Source organism: Lissotriton helveticus, chromosome 1_1 (assembly GCF_964261635.1).
Source record: "Lissotriton helveticus chromosome 1_1, aLisHel1.1, whole genome shotgun sequence".
NCBI classification, from domain to species: Eukaryota; Metazoa; Chordata; class Amphibia; order Caudata; family Salamandridae; genus Lissotriton; species Lissotriton helveticus.
This window is the reverse complement of record NC_136057.1, coordinates 1,897,849,356-1,897,861,675: the sequence shown is the minus strand read 5'-3', so window position 1 is coordinate 1,897,861,675 and position 12,320 is coordinate 1,897,849,356.

Sequence of the window (12,320 nt, the reverse complement as noted above, 5' to 3'; positions counted from 1 at the left end):
AAATAAACAATTGTGACAATATATGATGCAGCATAATATAAACACTAAACAAAAACAACAACAAAACATATCCAGCGGCGTGTACATTGGTTTTAATTTTCGATTTTGATTTGTTCCTCAGGATACCACTTCTGGTCTAGAGAGCCGACCACTTCAAACAGTCTCACCATCTGAAGATGTCAAACCTGAACCTTCTGCGATCCTAATCAGGAAATGAATCTCCAAAGGCAGGAAAGACAGCGCAGCCGGGCCTAATGGAATTCCGCAGGCCCTCTTTAAACTCGAACCGGAATATTGGGCTGACACACTGACCCCCCTCTTTATGTCTGTCAATAATTCGGGGCGCTTGCCTGCCTCATGGAGGGGGTCAATCATTTCACCAATTTACAAGGCAGGGGATAGAATACTCCCAAAAAACTACCGCCTGATTGCACTCCAAGACATTGAGGCTAAATATTTTGCGGGCCTTCTATTGACCCAGCTGCGAGAATGGGCAACAAACCATAGCCTAATACCATCTAGCCAAACGGGATTCTGCAGAGACACCGGAACAACAACAAATCTGGTGGCCATTTCATTACTCATCGATAAGGCAAGAGCGACCAAACAGGCTCTCCATCTCTGCTTTGTGGACTTTAAGGCGGCCTTCGATAATGTTAACAGAGGAATCCTTTGGTGAAAATTGGCCTCCTGGGGGATTCCCTCGTCATTATTAAGTCTCCTGATTAAATTGCACACAAACACGTGGGTCCAGGTTAAGCTTGGAAATGGCTCACACCTCTCTAGGCGTATTCCAACTACAATAGGCCTAAAGCAGGGGTGTGTGCTAGCTCCTACCCTCTTCAATCTATTTACAGCTGACCTGCCACCCGCACTAGAGGCTTGCAATTCCCACGGGAAAAGCATTGTCCAGCATATCTTATGCTGATGACGTGGTCCTGGTCAGCCACACAAAAGTGGGCCTTCAAAATCTGATTAACCCACTCCATGGGTATGCCGACGACAATCTATTAGAAGTCAACATCAACAAAACCAAAGTGTTGTCCATAACTAGGAACAAAACGTTGCAACACTTGGTCCCTTGGCACAAAAGTAATTTCTAACTGCTCAGAATATAAATACCTTGGGATCATAGTTGATAAAGGTGGCCGCTACCAAAATCAATTAGAAGCCATTAAGAGGAAAGGGATGCTAATAACCATGACACTGAAACAGCTAAAGTCCAACTTGAGTGGTGAGACTCTATTGCCATTGCTTCGAGTGATGAAAACTAAGATAGAGTCATCAATCACGTATGGCAGTGAGGCCCTAAGAGGTACTGATGCAAAACTTCTAGATATAACTATATCAAAGGCCTACAGACTTCTCTTCCATTTGCCATCCTATACCTCACAAGCTCAGATTCGTTTAGAATTTGGTCTGACGAGCCAAATGCTTGCCTGTAGAGGGTCATATATAAAGTGTTGGCACGAAATAAAGAATTCACCGGAAAACTCATTGAATCAACAGCTCGGGCAATACCTGACCAACTCCTCTGGAACACCGGCGAAAAAATACTTAGAGGAGTACCTGAGTATTACAGGTCTAAAAGAGCTATGGGAGATTCCTCTATCGCCTGCACAATTTAAGCACGCAGTGAACAAGAGCTTAAAAAGACATTCTCATGTGGAGGACAAAGCCACCTTTTCTCACAGGCGTCATGCCTGGATGACTCTGTGGACATACAAAACACCGGGGCTCCAAGCATATTTTGGTCTGGGATATGGCTGGAAAACAAAAGAAGCCTTTTTAAAACATAGGTTGGGGATCCTACCTGCCATTCCATATCTACCACCGTGGCTGAGAACGAACTATGGGACTAGATGCCGGCTGTGCGGAATAGGAGTCGAAGACTTAGAACATTTACTATGCACTTGCTCGAGGCTGAACGAGGAGAGAGCAGCTCTGTTAAAAACAGCCTTTAACGATCTAAGTATCCGCTCACGCAGACAAGCAGTCCTTGCTTGTTTTGATCCTGGTCTTCCACCGCTAAATGGGAAGCTGGTGAAATTTCTGATACTAGCAGAACGGAAACTACCATGCCAGGCAGTCGGCTAAAGAGGAAATTTCGGGCTGTGACCAGCTGCTATGAACAATTTGCCACTCACGTTTATTGATTTTAGTAATGTTACTTTTTAACTAAAATTTCTTGCTTTTACATTTTCTCTTTTAATTCTACTTGTGGAAATTGTTTTAATGTATTTTTTGTAATGGTTTTAATTAACCTAAACAATAAAAAGTTGCTTACACTTCTGGTCTTCGTGCTGCACAGTTACATAATAGGAAAAGGTCTTTTGACTTCATGGTCTTCTTTCACTCATGAGTATACTGGAATGCAAACTACCTGCAATGTATGCTGTGTACCAGGGGTGCAACTATACCCAACTTTCGGTGGGGGTGGGGGGGTTAACTCTTTAGTCAGTGGGACAGGACAAGCATTTCAAGCAATGTAGGCAGAGATATCTTAACAGCCAATAGGAGGGAAAGAAGTGGCAAATTGCAGTTTAAACGTATCAGACAAACACAATCTTGTTATGAGTGACAGGTTGGAGTCCGTATTTATCCCTAGATTGCTCACTTAGGCTCAGTTGTTTGGTGGTGGACCTACTTGCTGAGGCCATATTGTGGATGGGTGGTATTTGATCCATTTACTGCATATGGATATTTGGATTCGTGATGTGTTTATTTTGCTGTGCTTAGATGTCATCTATCATTTAAATTTGAGATATTGTTCGATTGAGTATGAATCAAAGTCAGATGAGTTTTCATACTTAAGTATGATTCGTTTATTATCAGGTTAACAATAACATTTGAAATTGAAGGAGCAGATTGGGTGCAATATAGGGCAACCATAAATGGGGATAAAGCTGTTTGGTGCATTAGTTGAGAATGAATGAAGCTGACATAAAGGGAGTAGTGAGATGATGATCTAGCTGATAAAAAAGATGCAATCTACTTCAGTTATGTGCCCTGCACTCTGATGTTGTCAAGTCTCTGTAGTACCTTGGGATGGTGAACAGTATCAAAGGCATGGGAGAGTTCAAGTAAAAGGCATGCAGGTACTCCAGTTTTAATCCTCTGTTGTGTTAAGATCAACCCGTGTGGAAATGACTGCTGCTTCAGTGCCTCAGCCATACTAGAATCTGTTTTGAAAATCTGAAAGAAGGTTATTTTATTTGTATGTAGGTATATGCTTGGAGGCAGATATTTCAATCGTTCTATCTTTTTGACTAAAAACTGTCTGTTATTGGGCAGCGGTAAGAAGGATCTCTTGGCTCAAAGCCTGTTTGGTTTAGGGAGGGTTTTATGTAAGGCATTTAGAGTTCCTTTGGGAAAATACCTATATTCAAAGAGTTGTTGGCTGTTCTGGTTGTATTGGTTTGCCATTGATGCTGCTGGCTCACAGGCATTTGCAACATTGATGAAGGATTGATGAAGCCTTGATGCGATAGATTAAAGGTGAGTGACTGTAGATATGTTTCTGTTTTGTTATCTGTTAAACTGTATTAAACCTCTGGAATTGTGGTTGAGCAGAGAAAAGGGATGTAGGAGAGTGAAATTGGTGGGTGACCTATAATGCAGGTTTGCCCTACAAACAGCAAGGGCCAGTGGTGAGGAGGATTTCAGCTGTACTGCCAAGGAATCAGATTGTTCTAAGGTATTGTTTAACACAAAAAGAGCCGCTCCTAGTGTGATGACCTGAGTGCTACAGTTTTAAAGTGTTATCTTGTGAGTGCAGGCATCTTACAAAAAGTGAAAGACTGGTCTCACACACCACCTGGTGTCATGCTTCATAATTGACCAGTCCTCGCCCTCTAAAAACGTGGTTTGATAGGGGCAGGCATACACCTGAAGACAGGGATGCACTTCTAAAGCTAAGTGGGGGCCCTTACAAAATAGTGAAGTTAAAAGGCCATTACAGATGTCATACTCATTTTATTGTAACTGGCATCTGTATGGTCTTTAAAAGAAATGGTTGGTGTGTTGAGGATTCTATGTCCCCCCAAGGTACTATGAGTGGTTGACATGTTAGGGGTCCGTGGCATTCATCAGGACCTAAACTACACAATCGGGCTCCACCCTTACCGAACTGTGATGGTGAGAGTTCCACTTGGTGGGGTGATCAATATCACACTGCACCGTGTGTGCAGCTAAAGCATTTATGCCCTAACAGATGGAACCTACTAGCCCATAGGAGAGTGAGGAGGGGAGGCCCCTTTAGTCAAGCATGTAAGAAGGAAGATCTCCCGCTTCTGCACCTGCGTCTGAATTCCTCACCTCCTCGCTGGGTTCGGTTCCAAGGTATTACCACTTCAGTTATTATGGCTGGCGGACTCTTTTCCTTCTGAAATCCTCTAGCGAAGCTGTTGTTTATGACCTTGAGGCCTCTCATCGGGTCTGAAGATGCCTCAACAGCTCTTTCTATTCAAATCTTCTGCCCCATGTTAAGGGCTCATGGTTACTCTTAGCTCAGCAGGCTGTAGTTATGCTCTCCAGGACAAATGGCAGGTCGTCATTGAGAAAGGCAGCCACCAGGTCACAGCGAATGTTAATTTTACTGACTCCAGTCAGCTTTTCTTGCTACCAACTCGTCGTTCTTGTGAAGAAAAAAACAAAACATTGAAGCTACTCACTATTTAGAGGGTGAGGAGTGGCTAGTCCTGCATTTGTGCACTATGTAGACATTGGCAGTGATTGGTAATAATGTATATTTACAATAATGATTATACATTGAGACACAAATATGCACTTGTTAAGTATCCACAAAATAGCATTTTCTTTAGAAGTGAAGTAAACCTATGGGTGGTGAAAAGACCATAAGATAAGTCCTGTGGGGTATGCAGTCATATTGCCATGTTCTGATCGCTCAACTGTGACTCACTTGTATCCCAGTTTTTTATTTTGAATCTAGGCTCACACTAATATAACGTGCACAGGCCTACCCCTGTTCCTGACACAAATGAAGTCCTCAAACTGTACTGTGGCCTGGAGATGTGCACCAATTGTGCTTTAATTTTGCTGACAGTTGACTACTGCCCCTGTCATGGGTTTTGCATGTACAGTGGTGATGGCAGAATATGGTGTTTTGTGAATCCCCAGTCGTGATCAGACCTTCTATCTGTGTAGCCGGCCCCATTGGTGTAAAGTTCTGCATTAATAGTGCAACATAGATCCTAGTACAACATCCAAGTGGATTGTGTGTGTTTGTGGCTTGTGTAGTACATGCAGTATGTGCATGAGTGAGCCAGAGTAATGGAGGCCTGCCTGTCCGATTTTGGAAGCCCCTTGCCTGCTCCTGTGCACAAGTGAGATTTCTTTCACTGACAGTGGAAGAGTATTGCTATCATTCCTGAGGGAGATAACAAGGCTCATTTAAAATTCATTTAAGCAACACCTTCTGAGTGGAGCTGCTCATTAGTTTACCTGTGGTACTGTCATTTGGTAGGTATTCGGGTCCGACTCTTATTTTTGTTATTGAGGGTAAGAGAATCTTTTAGGTGAAGCCAACCTTTTGTCTTCATTCTGATCACTGTTCTGAGTGTCTGGTAAAAAGCTAGTTGTAGACATTTCACACTTCGTTAGGCCTCTGTGAGTACTGCGAGGCTGGAGTATGCTCTGCTGTGAAGAGCATCATTCTGCACAAAGGCTCCATCTAGAGACTAGCCTAGGGAGGATACTTGACAGAAGAACCACTGCAAACCTGTTTTTAAATTGCAGCCAGAGAATCCTATGCTTTGACTGCATAAAAGTGAGAGCTACTTACATCCTTGTTGCTCAAGTTCCAAGTCCTTTTACCAAGAGAGGAAGTATTCTGCAGCATACTTTGTGAACCGCTGTACGACAGCTGTACGACAACCAGAACTAGTATCTGTGTGACAGCCAGCACCCCAGAGGAGAGGGTACAACAACTGGAGTCTTTACTTGCTGGAAGAGCTGTACCCCAGACCTGATGTGCCTGGAAGCGTGCCTGCATGCTGGAGAGTAAAAGAGCCTGGCAAGCCGCAGTAGGTGTGTCTGTCCAGGTAGTGCCAGAAACAGCAAGTCTTTATTTTAGAGGGTCTATAATGAGAAAGAAGACTGCAGAAAGAGTGCTGTGAGTCTGAAGAGGATCGGTGTAGTCTCTCCAGAAGTGAGGTTCTAAAAGTGAATTACGGGCAGGAAGCCAACCTTGCAATAGAAACAATCATGGTTGACCTTGCTGTTTAAATCAAGAGCTGTGCCCATGGTGAATGCAGCCACCGCAACCCATAGAAATTCCTGTGACTGACTTTGCCACAGAAGTCAAAAACTATGTCCATGGTGGACATCACCGTCATAGCCAAGACTTCTGCCTATGACTGTCACCACTGCATTATTTGCTAAGTGCGCCCGTGGCTGCTACCGTGCTGTTGGGACACCATGTAAGTGGGGGCCCATCTGTTGCCGGGTTACCCAGAAGCAAGACTGATGCCTGCCATGAGCCTTAACTAACTTCCATTACCTGCATTCACCAAAGGACTCAAGGCTATGTCGTCTCTTCCTAGAAATGGGCGGTATTGGAGCCATGTCATGCATAGATTACATAGAGGCCTGCATTGTGGTGAGAATGTATCTAGGAGACTTTACGTAACTGAGCACAACCATAATTGAACTTAGGTAACTGCACCTGAGCCTTGATTAATGTCTCACAAAACCAACCTAACTGGGACCTGCCTAGACTCACAAGAGAAGGGATTCGTGTAAAAGAGAGAAGAGGAAGACAGGAAAGGTAGCATCCCAAGGGGCAGTAGCCTAAGTGACAGTGCAGATTATTGTACTTGTAGCAGTATACCGTTTTAAGTGTGTCTATTGAAGTACGTTTTTTATCCAAATAAACCACTTGTTTGGACAAACAGATATTGCTCTGCTGGGTGATCTGAGTTCTGAGTTTCCATACCCCTACTCTACCCAGGGACATCTTAAGGATTTTGGAGGCCTTGGGCCAAAAGAATTGTGGGGGCCCCTTTTCGGAACAGCATTCAATTTATGATTCAGTTTCAGGTCTTTCATGCACTCTTTGGCCAGGTCACTGACACATGCACATGCAGACTAGTCCAAATTCTAAATGTGTTTACATTTAATATTCAGGGACCATGTGTGTTTTCAATATTGTAATATAGCAGTGGCTCGCTAATATTACTGCAAATAATATCTGCAACACCCTCCCATTTCCAATATGAGAGGTCCTGTATTGATCTAAAATAACTTTTTTATGTATGTTGCATTAATCAAAAACAAAACATTTATCTGCAAAATGTCTGTAATAGACTCTCACAATTCACTCACATTAAAAATAAATTAAGGGAAAATGGTATTTAAAACAATATGTTTAGGAATGATTTAAGGCCATCAGGGCAAGTCTCTCTGCAGAACAGAGCTGGCTCTATCAGGGGCCCCCTGAAAGGGTGGGTCCCTGGGCGAGAGCCCATTTTGCCCATGCCTTAAAACGTCTCTGACTCTACCTCTTTGACAAGTTTGTGAATGCTCCAAAATGTTACCACTGAGAGTCAAATGCAGAAGGGGTTGCACGTGGCCCAGTTTGTCAAGCCAAAGTAGGTCAGACTCCAGGACATCGAAGGTAAAACCACCCTTGCCACCATGGCTGAGACCCAGTAGCTCCGGCTTGCTCCATGCCCACTGAACTGGATCTGACACAGGCCTTCTGTCAGAAAGGATATGTATTCAGAGTGACCAACTATACACTGTATTCCACCTAAACTTTCAATGCGAGTCAAGGGCACAATGGCTTCAGGTGGGAATGATGCAAGAGCCACTAAAGGCAGTGAAGGACAAGAATGAAAGCAAAGATATTTTGAATTAAACTAATACTGTTTTAAAAACCACTTCACTTTTGGATAATCACCAGTGCTCCACAACACATGACGTAACCCCTTGTGTTATTCTTGGAGCGTTAATGTACTTGTTAATGTATAGTGCTATAAAGTTCGTTTTTAAGCACCATATTGAATGTGTTTCAATACTTCTGAGATGTACTTTTTAGGTCTGGCTATTGTTATGCCTTGTGTGATTAACAGAAAACAGCTGTAAGAAACACAAGCGTCAGAGAGACTTTGGCTCCTCTCACATGTTTCTTGATTACATCATTTGATTGGGCAGAACTTGCGTGGTGCTGCCGAGAAAAAGGGCAGGGCTTGTTGAACTTCTATTGACTCCCGAGTGGTGTTCCTTCACCTAACAAGGCTACCCTATTAAAACACAATAACATGGCAGTATACAAGAAGAAGACCCCTCCACAAAGATGTTATAGTATTGGTTAAGCATATTGCTCTGTGAGCAAGCGGCAGAATAACTGGTATACATTATCAGTAAATAGAGCTTCCCAACAAGGGATTTCCCCATCCAAAATGGTTGCTATGTTCAGTGTGATGATGCAGTGACATCTGAGAATGTTTACTTTTTCTCCCCCATGTGCAATAGTGACATTCAAAACAAAAAAAGGTTTGTTTTGCCCGACCTTCCCAGCCCTGCAGAAGTGCTGCTCACTGCAGTCTTAGCTTGCAGTCTTGCATCCCAACAGCCTCATCCCAGTCCTTACTTCTTCACCAATCTACAACCACACTTCACTCTCCTCAACTTCACTGGCTCCTCCCATCTCAAACACCAGCTGTAGCCTCAGCATGCTCTCCCCTCTGATACCAGCCCTTGCAGAGTGCTACCGCTATGCAGGCCAACAGGTCCCAGATATTGGTCTACATCATGGCTTCAGAAGCAGCAAAAACAACATGTCTAGCCCCAGGTGACCGTCCCACATTTCATCTCAGTGGCTGTTATGAAGGCCAATGGGGCTGAGTGTAGGACAAACAAGTACCTCATGAGGTGTAAATTCTGGATCACTGACATAATATCGACGACACAAATATCGAGATACACAAATATCGAGTCAAAAATATCGATTGACAAAATATCGACTCCCTATCTTCAAACAGGTAAGTACCAAAATATCGACTCCAAAATATCGACTTACAAAAATATAGACTGTCAAAATATCGATTTTTTAAAATGTCTTAAAAGTAAGTTAAAACTAATATAGTAATAAATATATTTAATATAAACTTAGAAATAATTATTAAAAAAATATAATTTTAATAAATAATTTATATAATTAAAAAAATTATATCACCAAAAATTACACACACACATATATATATATATATATATATATATATATATATATATATATATATTAAACATATTATTAAATAAACATATATAACATTTTAGAAAATGTTTAAAATTTATTGTTACAACTATAGTGAGTTCAACATTAGCAAAAGTGTTGGATAGCGTAGAGGTAAAATTTACTACTCCCACTCCAGTGGGTGCAACAGTAGGGAAAGCGCTGGATAGCGTAGAGGTTAAAATTACTATTCCCACTCCAGGGATGTATGACGTTACAACGCATACTTTTACAACGCCTACCATTACAACAAAACTTTTACAACGCAAAAACTTTTACAACGCATACATTTACAACGCAAGATTTTACAACGCATATACCTTTACAACGCATACCATTACAACATAAGTATTGGTAAGTATATAATAATTTTTTGAATATAAATTAATAAAAAATATTATAATATAATTTAATATAATTTTATTTTATTAAATAAATGTAATTTAAATGTAATTTTACCTTATTTTTACAAAGTACCCCTGTACCCCAAAAACCCAAAACTGACCCTGAACCCTAAAAATACCCCTTTACCCATAAACTGAAAACTGACCCTGAACCCTAAAAATACCCCTTTACCCGAAAACTGAAAACTGACCCTGAACCCTAAAAATACCCCTTTACCCAAAAACTGAAAACTGACCCTGAACCCTAAAAATACCCCTTTACCTACAAACTGAAAACTGACCCTGAACCCTAAAAATACCCCTTTACCCCAAAAACTGAAAACTGACCCTGAACCCTAAAAATACCCCTTTACCCAAAAACTGAAAACTGACCCTGAACCCTAAAAATACCCCTTTACCTACAAACTGAAAACTGACCCTGAACCCTAAAAATACCCCTTTACCCCAAAAACTGAAAACTGACCCTGAACCCTAAAAATACCCCTTTACCCAAAAACTGAAAACTGACCCTGAACCCTAAAAATACCCCTTTACCTACAAACTGAAAACTGACCCTGAACCCTAAAAATACCCCTTTACCCCAAAAACTGAAAACTGACCCTGAACCCTAAAAATACCCCTTTACCCAAAAACTGAAAACTGACCCTGAACCCTAAAAATACCCCTTTACCCAAAAACTGAAAACTGACCCTGAACCCTAAAAATACCCCTTTACCCAAAAACTGAAAACTGACCCTGAACCCTAAAAATACCCCTTTACCTACAAACTGAAAACTGACCCTGAACCCTAAAAATACCCCTTTACCCCAAAAACTGAAAACTGACCCTGAACCCTAAAAATACCCCTTTACCCAAAAACTGAAAACTGACCCTGAACCCTAAAAATACCCCTTTACCCAAAAACTGACAACTGACCCTGAACCCTAAAATTAAAATATTTATCAATTAATCAATTATAATTAATTACCAATAATATTTTAATTAATTACCAATTAATAATTAATTAACAATTAATTTTTTAAAAATATCAATAAATAAATTAACATATTTAATTAATTATAATTAAATTACTTCCCACCCTATTCCCCTATAAACCCACAACCCGCTACAGAAAATAAATTACTAAAATTAAAATATTTATCAATTAATCAATTATAATTAATTACCAATTATATTTTAATTAATTACCAATTAATAATTAATTAACAATTAATTCTAAATTATTATCAATAAATAAATTAACATATTTAATTAATTATAATTAAATTACTTCCCACCCTATTCCCCTATAAACCCACAACCCGCTACAGAAAATAAATTACTAAAATTAAAATATTTATCAATTAATCAATTATAATTAATTACCAATTATATTTTAATTAATTACCAATTAATAATTAATTAACAATTAATTCTAAATATATATCAATAAATAAATTAACATATTTAATTAATTAGAATTAAATTACTTCCCACCCTATTCCCCTATAAACCCACAACCCGCTACAGACTTATATTACACAAAAAATAAAAATTATTATTAACTTACCTTAAATTCGATATTTTTGTTGTCTATATTATGTCTAGTCGATATTATGTCCATTCTATATTTTTGATTCGATATTATGTCCATTCTATTCGATATTAATTTTCTCTAGTCGATATTTTTGTTGTCTATATTATGTCTAGTCGATATTATGTCCATTCTATATTTTTTACTCGATATTCTGTCCAGTCGAAATAATTGACTCGATATTATGACTGTACACCGTAAATTCTCCCCCCACCTGCACCACACCCATGGCCTGCAGTCCCAGTAAACACCCACAGCAGCTCACAGCCTCAGTTGCAGTGCTTCATCCTAAACCTGCTGTGCTGCTCCCCATCCTGCTGCCTCCACCTGCTTTCACCACTCCCTCTTGGCTGATCCCCAAAGCCTCAGACTGATCCCGGCTACCACACCATCCCCCATAGCGCCAGCTAAATTTCCTTTCCCGTACCATCCCACAGTCTTAGTACACTCTCCCCCTTGCATTACACCTGTAATTACGGATGGAACGTAATAAGCATCTAGTACTGTGGGAAGGAAAGTTATTCCGTGACTGCATTTGTAGATGTGTGCATCTTCTCAATTGTTCAGTAGTTTCATGTGTTCTGTGTTAGAGGTGTGGTCTGGAAGTGCTGAGAGATGGCGAGTGGTGTCTGTGTAAGTGCAGGGTGAAAGTTGTGAGTGTAGGTGTTGTATGCTACTTGTATGCTACTTGGCATGCAAGCTGCATGGAACTTGGAATGCTCTATTACTGTTCTATGTTGGAGGTTCTGTGCAGGGTCAGTTGGAGCCTGACTGTGCTTGTTGCCAGTCCCTGTGGTTGTTAAGCTGTTCTACTTACTACAAATAAACCTTGATCCTGGAACTGAATATACCTTTGAGGACCTGGTTATTTTACAACAGTAGGGTGAGTGGTGTGCCCGAGTGAGAACTCTGTGACCAGCGTGCTATAGGTGAATGGATGGGGAGAGTAAAAGGTGAACCCATGTGAGCGTAGGATGACTCATGAACCAGTGTGAGCTGTGTGAATGCAGAATGATGTTTCCCTAGACACTAAGTAATTCACCTTATCCTTGGCAGTTGGCAGGTGTGGATTTGGCTGAAATATGAA